Below are 13155 nucleotides of genomic sequence, written 5' to 3'. Positions count from 1 at the left end.
TCTTGCTCAGCTAGAGGGCTGAATGCACAAACTCGGAAGGTAGAGAGTTCAGGACTCCAGGCAACCCTGGAGTAGTGGGAACAAGAGCTACTGAATGGTCAACTTGAGTGCATGATTCTTTTCTTTTTTCCCGAATATTTCTATTTGAGATTCAGGGGTGTATTAGTCTGTTTCCACATTGCTATAAAGAGAAAGCTGAGACTGGGTAATTTTTGAAGAAAAGAGTTTTAACTGACTCACAGTTCTTCACGGCTGGGGCAGCCTCAGGAAACTTACAACCACGGTGGAAGGTGAGGGGGGAGCAAGGTGGTGTCTTACATGGTGGCAGGAGGCAGAGTGAGTGACTGCGGAGGTGCCACACTCTTAAACCATCAGGTTGCATGAGAACTCACTCACATCATCAAAACAGCTTGAGGAAAACCGCCCCCATGATCCAATCACCTTCCACCAGGCCCCTCCCTTGACATGTGGGGTTTACAATTCAGGATGAGATTTGGGTGGGGACACAGATCGAGACCATATCAAGGGGATACACGTGCTTATTTGTGACATGGGTATATCGCACCATCACCCAAACAGTGAACGCTGTACCCAGCAGGTAACTTTTCAACCCTCACCCTCTCTCATCCTGCCCTCGCTTTGGGAGTCTCTAGTGTTAATTATCTCCATTTGTATATTTATGTGTCCCCTTTGCTTAGCTCCAACTTATAAATGAGAACATGCAATATTTGGTTTTCTCCTTCCTAGTTCACTTAGGATAATGGCCTCCGGCTGCATCCATGTTGGACATTATTTTATTCTTTTTTATGGCTGCATAGTATTCCCCAGTGTATATGTGTCACATTTTCTTTTCTTCATCTTTTTAGATTCAGGGGATACATGTACAGGGTTTCTACCTGAGTATATTGCATGATGCTGAGGTTTGGAATACAAATGATTCCATCACCCAAGTACTGAACATAGTACTCAAAAGTTAGTTTTTCAACCTTTGCTTCCCTTCCTCCTTCTCCTCTCTTGTAGTCCCCAGTGTCTATTGTTGACATCTTTAATTCCATGAGTATCCAATGTTTAGCTCCCCCTTATAAGTGAGAACAGAGAATATTTGGTATTCTGTTTCAGTGTTAGTTCACTTAGGATAATGTCTTTCAGCTACATCCACATTGCTGCAAAGCACATGAGAATTTCATTCTTTTTTATAGCTGCATAATATTCCTTGGTATATATGGAGAATACCTTCTTTATCCAATCCATTATTGATGGGCACCTTAGTCGATTCCATGGCTGCTATTGTGAATTGTGCTGCAGTGAACAGGAGAGTGCACATGTCATTTTGGTGGAATGACTTGTTTTCTTTCAGATATATGCCCAAGAATGGGATTCTTGGGTCGAATGGTAGTTCTGGGTTAAGTTCTTAGAGAAATCTCCATACTGTTTTCCACAGTGGCTGAACTAATTACCATTCCTACCAACAGTGTATAAGAGTTTCCTTTCTGCACAGCCTCAGCAGCAGCTGTTGTTTCCCGATTTTTTAATAATCACCATTCTGACCGGTGAGACATGAAATCCCATGGTGGCTTTGACTTGCAGTTCTCTGATTATTAGTGATGTAGAGCATCTTTTCACATGCTTTTTGACTGCTCGTATGTCTTCTACTGAGAAATGCCTGTTCGTGTACGCAACTCTGAAGCGCGCTCTTTATGCCTCCTCAGGTGCCTGGCAGGATGGAGGCTCTGTTGCCCGTGGCGTTATGGATTAATACACCCTCATATTTGCTTTTCTCATTCCTGGCTTCATTCTCCCTCACCCAACCTGCTTTTTGTGATTATTTTCCAAGATGAAGTATCTGCATGCAAGCTCAAAAATCAAGGCTCTGCTGTGTGTGTGTGTGTGTGTGTGTGTGTGTGTGTGTGTGTGTGTGTGTGTGTGTTGGCGAGGGAGAAGGTAGAAACTAGAAAGACACTTGCTGAAATGTTTATTAAGCACAGGGGTGTTCACTGTGATGTACCCCTGGCACCCTCTCTCTAGGAAGGAAGGATGGATTCCTTCAACCTCCAGCCGTGCTGCTGCGGGCAGCATGCTTAGGGATGTCCTCAGCTGAAGAAAACCACCTCACCCAAGGTCCTATCTCCTTAGGGGGATCCTGGTGGAGATAGAGCAGTTCAGTCTCCTTACCCCAACTTGGGGTGGCTCTGAAGAGACCCCTCTCTGGGACTTGCTGAATCCTTGCTCCTGGGGACTGTGTGGCTTGGACTTCTTCCTGCATCCCATCCTGCCTCTTGCTCTCCTTTCTGCTACCGAGAATCCCAAGCACATGCTTGAATGAATGCCCTGCACGCTAACCACCATCACGGGTCTGCGGCCAGAGGGGACACACATGCCACTTTCTAGAATGTTCTTGACACTTGGGATACAACATATAAAACAAAAAATCCTTTTCTAATGGAATTTACATTCTAGGAAGAGAGACAGACAATCACCAAGGAGACCAGCAGGTTTAGAGTGTAGTGTCAGGGAATGGACACGCTATGGGAAAGGGAAGTGGGGCTGGGGCAAGTTCAGAGTGTCCTGTCACAGAGGGGACACGCTATGGGAAAGGGAAGTGGGGCTGGGGCAGGTTCAGAGTGTCCTGTCACAGAGGGGACACGCTATGGGAAAGGGAAGTGGGGCTGGGGCAGGTTCAGAGTGTCCTGTCACAGAGGGGACATGCTATGGGAAAGGGAAGTGGGGCTGGGGCAGGTTCAGAGTGTCCTGTCACAGAGGGGACACGCTATGGGAAAGGGAAGTGGGGCTGGGGCAGGTTCAGAGTGTCCTGTCACAGAGGGGACATGCTATGGGAAAGGGAAGTGGGGCTGGGGCAGGTTCAGAGTGTCCTGTCACAGAGGGGACACGCTATGGGAAAGGGAAGTGGGGCTGGGGCAGGTTCAGAGTGTCCTGTCACAGAGGGGACACGCTATGGGAAAGGGAAGTGGGGCTGGGGCAGGTTCAGAGTGTCCTGTCACAGAGGGGACACGCTATGGGAAAGGGAAGTGGGGCTGGGGTAGGTTCAGAGTGTCCTGTCACAGAGGGGACACGTTGTGGGAAAGGGAAGTGGGGCTGGGGCAGGTTCAGAGTGTACTGTCACAGAGGGGACAGGCTATGGGAAAGGGAAGTGGGGCTGGGGCAGGTTCAGAGTGTCCTGTCACAGAGGGGACATGCTATGGGAAAGGGAAGTGGGGCTGGGGCAGGTTCAGAGTGTCCTGTCACAGAGGGGACACACTATGGGAAAGGGAAGTGGGGCTGGGGCAGGTTCACAGTGTAGTGTCATGGAGTGGAAACGCTATGGGAATGCAGCTGGGGCAGTGAAAGGAGAGGCAGGGTGGTCACGGGAGGCTCCAGAGTGCCGTGCCCTAGAGAAGAATTGGCATATCTAGATGAGGAGTACACTGGCCCATATTTCAGAGATTAGCTGGAAACCATACCTGGGATTACACCAATGCCTGCTTAGATGCTGACCAAAAGTAAGACCGTGTAGCATCTTAGCCCACCAGATGTGGTTCTCACCCATTAGGATCCCCTGGCGAACTTTAAAAATGCCAATTCTCAGGACACATTTCCTCAGGTTCTGGTTCAACTGGGCAGTGGTGAGACTGAGGCATCAGTAGTTTAAGTTCCAAATGTGTTTTACTGTGCCCCCAGGTTAATACCGGCGACCCAGACACTCATTTGGGAGACCTATTGGCAACATCATGGCATGGAGATAAAAAAAGCTGCTCATGAGAAGCCTTAAAGCCAATTATGTTTTCACATGTAATTATACATGCATAGTCATACGCACTACATGCATGTATGCATAAGTATACATGCACACACACACACAGGGCACCTAAGGGAGCATTCTGGAGCATTCTCCAGTGCATTTCTGTGATTTTGGGGTCCAAAGATCCCTGTTGTTGGAGAAAACAAACAACCACATACAAGAAATTAGCCGGCTAGCACAGTGGCTCACGCCTGTAATCCCAGCACTTTGGGAGGCTGTGGTGGGTGGATTGCTTGAGGCCAGGAGTTTGAGACCAGCTTGGCCAACATGGGGAAACTGTATCTTTATAACAATTACAGAAATTAGCTGGGCATGGTGGTGCAGGCTTATAGTCCCAGCTACTTGGGAGGCTGAAGTAGGAGAATCGCTTGAACCTAGGAGGTGGAAGTTGCAGTGAGCTGAGATCATGCAGCTGCACTGCACTCCAGCTTGGGTGACAGAGGGAGACACTGTCTCAAAAAAAAAAAAAAAAAAAGAAAGAAAGAAAGAAAAAAGAAATTATCCTAAAAGTTTTACTATCAGGTATAAGAATCCAGTATGCTCAAGATTGCTGAGTAAAGCATAAAGAAAGCTATGATAATGGAATCACCAGGTGATACAGATGAAGTCACACTTAAAATACCATCATGTTCAACTTCTCTGAACTTCAGTGGAACCTGTTAAACCCCAATAATTCAGTCAAATAATTAAATTCCCACTAAAAGCACATAACCTGTGCTCTTGGAGACATTAAATGGAAAAAGATTAAAACAAATATTTTCTTAATATTTTCCAAAATTTTATAGGAGACCACAGGCTAAACTTTTAGCTAGACTTCACTTGAATGATGTTTAAATCTAACCCTCCTAAATTCATGAAAACAAGGCTGTAGAGATTCACTGGGGCTAATTATCTCTATTTACAAAAGAATGAATTCTAAGTGGTGTCCTCCACCTCACCATTGATGCAGTAAGTAATTTATCAAGCATTTTGACAGGAAAGAAAATTTGGAGCAGTTAATTGCTCTAGAATTTTTTTCTTTATGCTGGCAGCAACCTGTTTGTTCAAAATAAACTTTTGATCTCTATCTATCTAGCTGCCTGCCTGTCTGTCTGTCTGTCTGTGTCTTGTCTGTCTATCTAGCTATCTATCTACCTACTAACCTACCTACCTGTCATCTTAAATTACTAATTATATAAGAAAGATCTTGTTTTGAGAAAACAAGAATATTGTCCTTATACTTCATAGAACATTTATACTATTAAATTATGAGCAATCATTACTCTGGTGAGTTCAAATCAACAATTTCCATTTCCAAAGACAAATGAGGGTTAAAAAAAAAAAAAAAAAAAAAAAAAAAAAAAAAACAGACCATTTGGGAATGTTAAGTAGGATTTACTTGTGAAGACTTGAGATCTACTCTCTTAGCAAATTTCAAGTATACAACACATTATTATTAACTATGGTCATCATGCCGTACATTAGGTCTCCAGAAGGTATTTGTTTTAAAGCTAGAAGTTTGCACCCTTTGACCCCAGTCCCTACATTTCACCCACCCTGGCAACTGGCCTTTTACTCTCAGTGTCTATGAATTCAACTTGTAACTGTGTGAGCTGATGTCTATCGTAATTATCAATAGCTTGATTGAAGTAATTGTTTTACAATGTACAGATATATCAACATACTACACTATACACCTTAACTATGTTCAGCTTTTAGTTTTTAATCAGACTTCAATGAAGCTGGGGGAAAAGTAGGATTGAATTGACCCTGCATTAGCAGGCTTAGGCTGTGGTGGCCATGGGGACATGGAGATGAGGTGTCCCTTGGAGACAGCTTGCTGCAGGAGGGGTAGCTGACTCCACTTCACTCCAGTTGCCGTCATGTTGGATTTGACTCAGCGCTCAGGATGTTCATGCAGAGACCGCTCTCTTCTCTGATGTCTGAGTGTGGTCCAAGCTCAGTCTTTGCTCTGGGCTTCTCTTCTCGGTTCCTGAGACATCCTCAGGCTGTGCTGCAGCCAGAGGCTCCTCCCCACTCCTTCTTGCTTCCTGCTCTCCTTTCCTAGGCAGCAGATCTGCATCTATTTTTTTATTTTTTTCTAAAATTGTGATAAGAACATCTGACATGAGATCTACACTCGAAAAAATTTTAAGCACACAGTAAGTCTTGTTAACTATAGACATGATGCGGTGGAAATGTGTGAGACTTACGTTGCACAAGAACTTTACACCTGGTGAATACAGTTCCTCGTCTTCTCAAATCAAACGTCCATCCGCAGATGAATGGGCCAGCAAGATATGGTCCACACATGCAATCCAATATTATTCAGCCTTAAAACAATAGGAACTGTTGGCATTCGCAGCAATGCAGATGAAAGAGCTTCAGTCGGACCTGCTTCCTGATCTGAAGGCTCCTTTGCCTTTATCCTGCTCTTCCCTCTTGCTTCTCCCAGTAAATCACTTAAGCATGGAAGTCTGTCTTGGTGTCTGCTTCTTGGAGGACCTTAGGATAGTCGGGCTGGGTCTGTCTATGATGGTGGTCGTGAATATCCATTGCTTTTGTCTTTCCAGCATCTATCCCAGTTGTTTTTTTCAGACTTTCTGCTTTCCACTACTTAGCCCAGGAATTTGGGGTGGGGTGGACCCCCAGTCCCTGCACAGGCCCTTGGCTCTGGCCTCACTCAGTGGAGTATGTGCCCTCCAATCAGGTCAGGTATGGACAACCTACGCCAATAGAAGTTCTATCCTGGCCATTTTATGAAGTGGTGTAAATAAGGAAGTGCTCTTCCTTCTGAAGTTGGTACACTGGCAGAATGCATGCTTGGAACTGCTGAAGACCATCTCTGCCACCTCATGGGGAGCCACCTGAGCAAGAAGCTGGCATGTAGGAAGCAGAGCTAAGAGATGAAGTTATCTATCTATCTATCTATCTATCTATCTATCTATCTATCTATCTACATTCCTAGAGCCCCTGGATCCAGCAATACCTGAAGCTCATAGGAACCCATAGAATATTTTTGTGTGTGTGTGTGTGTGTGTGTGTGTGTGTGTGTGTGTATGTGTGCATATAAACTAGTTTGAATTGGGATTTTTGTCACTTGCAAAGGAAAGTGTTCTCAAAACCCAAATTACTAATGACACAATCTCATCAGGCACTGGACTTTCTTTATCCACTTTTGGATATGTTTGTTTTCTTTAAGGACGCAGACAAACAGCATGGAACTGTGGAGGGATGTGATTGCTGTGTCCCTGCTAACTGTGTGGCTCAGGGCTGGCTCCTCTTCTTTCTTATGTCAGTATCCTCAGCTCAAGAGAATTTTTTTCATTGACCTCGATGGGGGTGGAAGTGATTTAGAGCCCCTATTTCTGTCAGGCATTTTCCCCAAGGATCTTGTATATATTATCTTACAGAGGCTAGTTGACTAATGTATGAAATAATTTATATATTCTTCCCATTTAATAATTAAAAAACTGAAGAGCCAAGAGAACAAGTTGTCCAGTGTGATTCAGAACGTAATTGATGGAGTCCAGTTTCAGCAGACAGACTGGGTTTAAGGCCTGATGCTTCCACTTGTTAGAGGGGTGATGTGGGGCACGAGGAAAGACCACAGCGGTTCCTCTTGTGGCCATGTCTTTCATTCTCCTCCTTCTTCCGGAGTAGATCTCATCCCAGGTGAGATCTATTGGCACGTGTCATAGGCAAGGTCAATCATCATGCCCGGCATTAGTGACTGGTCTAAGGCAGGCGTCCCCAAACTTTTTACACAGGGGGCCAGTTCACTGTCCCTCAGACTGTTGGAAGGCCGCCACATACTGTGCTCCTCTCACTGACCACCAATGAAAGAGGTACCCCTTCCTGAAGTGCGGTGGGGGGCCGGATAAATGGCCTCAGGGGGCCACGTGCGGCCTGCGGGCCGTAGTTTGGGGACGCCTGGTCTAAGGTGTGCCCCAAACCCACACTGGACCAATTAGAGTCTTTGCCTGATATATTATTTCAAATTCAAGTCTCCATTTCCTCCTCCCTGTTCTTGGGGACAGGTGGAGGAAATCAATGGAATTGCTTGTGGTCATACCCCCCATGGTATGGAAAAGTCTGTTGAATGCGGGAGGCAGCCCTGTGAACACAGACAGAGAGAATGTCAAGATGGAGAGGTTGGAAAGAATCACTGATGCATCTGGGGTTGGGTCTGTGCATCAGGGGACCCCAGAGTCGAACTTCAGATCTCCTCCACCTGCAGTTTGGATACCTAAAACAATATATTCCATTTTCTATCTCTTGAAGCCAAGAGTTCTGAATGACATGGGAACAATGGTCACAACTTCATGGGAATCATTGATTAAGGGATGATTCCTCTCAGCTAGAGTTATGTGTTATCCAGGTGACATGTCAGAGCTCACAAGATTGACTCCAGGAAGGCGGTACTTCAGGGAGGCGCTGCTGGGGAGATATCTCTGTTCCCCTGATAGCAAGTTTAGCAAGGGCTGGCACAAGTGGGAGATGCATAAAGTTTTATCTGGGCATAAAGGCCTTTGCTCAGCATGGCAGCTTTAAAGATTAGTAAATCGTGGTGCATCAGTTTCTTACAGCTTCTGTAACAAGGCACTATAAGCTGGGTACCTTAGAACAAATAGCATTTTTTTTTTGCCTCACAGTTGTGAAGGTCTAGAATTCAGAAATTAGGATGTTAGGAGGGTCCGTACCTAGAGGAAGTGAGGGAGAATCTGCTCCATGCATCCCTTCTCTCTTCGGGTGGTTTGCTGGCAATCTTTGGTGTTCCTTGGCTTATAGACCATATCAGCTCAATCTCTGCTTTTATTCCACATGGAGTTCTCATTGCGTGGGTGTCTGTCTCTCTACACAGCATTCTATTTTATAAGGACACTAGTCATATTGGATTTGGGACCCATCCTATTCCAGGAATTAACTAACTACATCTGCAATGAACCTATTCTCAAAGAAGGTCACATTCTGAAGTGCCTGTGATTAGGACTTTAAAATATGAATTTTGGGGGACACAATTCAACCCATAACAGATGGCACATTACAAAACTCCCTCAGAGTGCCAAAGAGCCAGGAAACGTCAGGAACAAGTTTTATTAACACCATACTTGCTAGTACTTTTTGCAATTTTTAAACTTCTAATTTTGAAATAATTTTAGACTTAAAGAGGAGTTGAAAATACAGTACAGAGTTCCTATATATCCTCTACTCAGCTCCACCCAAATTGATTGAATAATTTACAGACATTTTTCAAATGCTGTTAATTGTCACACACATTCTGTTCCTGATCCAGGATGCAATAGGGATTGCCCAGTGTCTACTTGTCAGAGCCCCCTACTCTCCTTCAGTATGGGGCTGCTCCTCAGTCTTTCCCTATCTTTCTTGACCTTAGCAGTTTGGTCAGTTATTTTGTAGAATGTTCTTCAATTTGGATATGTCTAGTGCTTTCTCAGGATTAAACTGAGGTTTGGCATTTTTGGGAAGAGTACCATGGAGGTGATCTGCCTCTTTCAGTATATCATTTCAGAGGGTATATTGGCACTAATTTAACAACACTATTTGAAAAACTTAGGGTTTCCATTTAACCAGAGCCAATTATCACCATAATCATCGTCATCACAATCACCATCATCACATCATCATCATCACTCCATCAGCACCATCATCATCATCACTACCATGATCATCATCACCATCATTAGTATCATCATCACCATCACCATCCCCATCACCACCACCATCACTATCATCATCACTACCACCACCATCATCACCACCATCATCATCATACCATCAACAACATCACCACCATCATCACCACCATCATCACCACCATCATCGCCACCATTACTACCACCATCATCACCATCATCACACCATCAACATCATGAGCACCATCATCACCACCATCACCACCACCATCACCATCGTAATTATCACCATCATTACGCCATCATCATCACACCATCAACACCATCAGCACTATTATCATTATCACCACCATCATCACCATCATCATTATCATCACCACCACTATCATTACTATCATCACCTACAGCATCACCATCATCATCATCCCATCACCACCACCATCATCATCATCGCCACCATCATCATCACCATCAACATCATCATCATCATCACCATCACAATCACCATCATCACACCATCAACACCATGAGCACCATCATCATCACCACCATCATCATCATCACCATCACCACCACCATCATCACCGTCATCACACCATCAATACCATGAGTACCATCATCATCAACACCACCACCACCATCACCATCATAATTATCACCATCATTACACCATCATCGTCTCACCATCAACACCATCAGCTCTATCATCGTCATCACCACCATCACCACCACTATGATTACCATCATCACCAATAGCATCACCGTCACCATCATGATCACCATCAACACCATCATCATCAACACCATCACAATCATCATCGTCACACCATCAACACTATCAACCCATCACCCCATCATCCCATCATCAGCATCATCATTACCATCATTGTTACCATCATTACCATCACCACCACCATCACCACCACCATCATTACCATCGTCATCATCATCACTATTACTGTCATCACTACCACAATCACCATCATCACAATCACCTTCATAATCATCATCATCACTATCATCACCATAATAACCATTATCATCATCATCACCACCATCACTATCACTGTCATCACCATCACCACCATCACTATCACTATCACTATCATCATCAACATCATCATCACGTGCTATGCAAATAACTTCGTAGTCACTAACTCAATAAGTCCCCTGAAAATCTTACACTTTACTACCTCTTACACTATTACTACCTCCATTAGCAAGTGAGAAACTAAGGGTCAGAGAGGCTAAGTCACTTGCTCAAGGTCACACTGGTAGTAAGTGGTTAAATTAGAACTTGAATGCAGATCTTAGTGACTGAAAATTTCATCCTTCACCCCTCTTGGAGTCTGACGTTCAGTGCTGCATGTTTCCAGCTTTCTGTAATCCCTTACAGGTGGTAGGGGCTCTGTGGTGCCTTCTAGACAGTAGGAAATAGCTTCTGTCTTCCAGGAATGTTCAGCTCTTCTAATTTATTCTTTGCCCCTTCTTGCTTCATTCTTCATCCCTGGAATGTAGATTTCTGGCTGGAGGCATGACAGCCATTTTGCAACTATGAGGCAAGAGGCATGAGCAAGAAAATCAACCTGCTAAAGATGGTGATGCAGAGATAAGAAATGGCCTGGCCCCCTACAAACATTGCTGCACAGTCTCAATAGCAGCATCACACCATCAACACCATCAACACCAACTCAATAGCCCTGGGCTCCTTGTCATGAGTCACAAATAAGAGGTTTTTTTTCTTTTAATGTTATTGTCAGGTATTCTGGAACGTATTATGTTATTTTCAGCCATGTGTGGCCCTAACTGAGGCTTAAACATAAATAAAGCTCTCTTCTGCTTCAAGTATGAAAGTTTTAATTATTTTTTCTAAAATTTTAGTTTAATTTGGGGATCACAAATTCACACAACTATAGAGGGCAAATGATGTAATAAAGGAGTTAAATATGAACTAGAAGGTACCCTCCCAGGGTAAAGAAGGGCAACTGTTAGATCACCTTATCAGTGCCTTGAAAAAAATCGGCTCAGTGCTGCCAGGCATTCCATTTTCTAAGAGAAGCAATAAATCTTGTTTTTAATGTAAATTTTAAAGTAGTAATTTCAGATTTTTAAATGCTGGCCACTATCCAAAACCTTGAAGACCAAACACAGTGTGCGTATTGGCTAGATATGACCCAAGGACTGTCAATTTGCAACCTCTGCAATTGCAAACATCATGATGTTAATTTATTTTAGATATATAGATGAAAGAACATATTGCAAGAAAGATGGTTAGGGCCGGGCACAGTGGTTTATGCCTGTAATCTCAGCATTTTGGGAGGCCGAGGCGGGAAGATCACCTGAGGTCAGCTGTTCGAGACCGACCTGGCCAACATAGTGAAACCCTATCTCTACCAAAATAACAAAAATTAGTGTGCCTGCATTCCCAGCTACTTGGTAGACTGAGGCAGGAGAATCGCTTGAACCCAGGAGGCAGAGGTTTTAGTGAGCCAAGATTGCGCCACTGCACTCCAGCCCATGACAGAGCAAGACTCCTTTTCAGAAAGAAAGCTGGCTAGAACTTTTTTGATCTTTGAACTGGCAATAAAAACAAACAGCAAAACCAAGCTGACAAATAGGATTTCCTCACATTGCCATCATTCATCAACACAGAGGCTGGAAACCATAAAACATTGTGACAGGAAGCCTGTTTGCCAGTTTCTACAGCATCTTTAATTGTGGCACCCACCCTGTGATCCTGTCTTCATTCTGATAACATATGACTGCCCGCAGACTCAACTTTGACATCCTGACTTCCAGCTCTGGAAGCTGCAGCCTGGTCAAACTACGTTAGGACTAGCACATTAAGATCTTCCCTTCCCCTGACTTTGAAAAAGTGCTTGCAGAATTATACGAGGCACACGGGGAGTAGAAGTGATGAATCCCAGGTTACAGATGGGAAAACAGACGGAAGAAAAGTCGACCCTCTCAAGTCTTATAGGAGGAAGCTTGGTGCTCGCAAAACAAGTGATGGGCTGCCTGACTCTCAAAATTCTTTCTCTTTCTAGTAGGGAGTGAAACATTTCCAGTAGATAGTCACTGGCTTCAAAGAAACTGTTTTTTTTTTGTTGTTGTTGAGAGATTTGAATTTTTCAGTTGCTGTCACATGCAGCAGTGATGTACAAAATATTCGACTCTCAGTAAGGAATGGGCATCCACCAGTTGAAATGACAGCCTAGCCAATCAGACACCAGCCACAAACCTTCTGTTCAGTGGCACTGGTGTAATCCTGCTGAACATCAACCTGGCTCACAGGGTCACAGGGACTCCCAGTAGAGTCAGGACAGCAGGAGAGAAAGGGGCCTTTTTACCCAATCAAATCCACTGGCCACTCATAGATAACACCAAAAAAGTACATTTTAAATCTTGTCTCTGCTGTGGATCTGCTGCCTAATCAATAAGCAACTGACTACTCTGTTGTCTTTACATACCTATTTTATTACCTGTTAAAGTCTACAGATAAACATTAATAACAATAATAATAATAATTATTATTATTATAGGATCTCACTTTGTCACCCAGTCTAGAGTGTGGTGGTATGATCACAGACCTCTGCAGCTTCAGCCTCTGGGACTCAATCGATTCTCCTGCACTCAAATGATCCTCCTGCCTCAGCCTCCTGAGTAGCTGGGACTACAGGCATGTGCCACCACGATGTCCCCCTAATGTTTGTATTTTTTCGAAGA

General features: G+C 44.1%; 1 protein-coding gene across 1 annotated transcript in view; it reads right to left on the bottom strand.

Moving 5' to 3' along the window:
• Positions 1-13155, bottom strand: part of TMEM132D (transmembrane protein 132D) — an 825236-nt gene that overhangs the window by 48934 nt on the left and 763147 nt on the right. The window lies entirely within an intron of this gene.

The sequence above is a fragment of the Saimiri boliviensis genome, chromosome 7, assembly GCF_048565385.1.
Source record: "Saimiri boliviensis isolate mSaiBol1 chromosome 7, mSaiBol1.pri, whole genome shotgun sequence".
Classification (NCBI taxonomy): domain Eukaryota; kingdom Metazoa; phylum Chordata; class Mammalia; order Primates; family Cebidae; genus Saimiri; species Saimiri boliviensis.
This window is presented reverse-complemented; position numbering and strand designations above follow the sequence as displayed.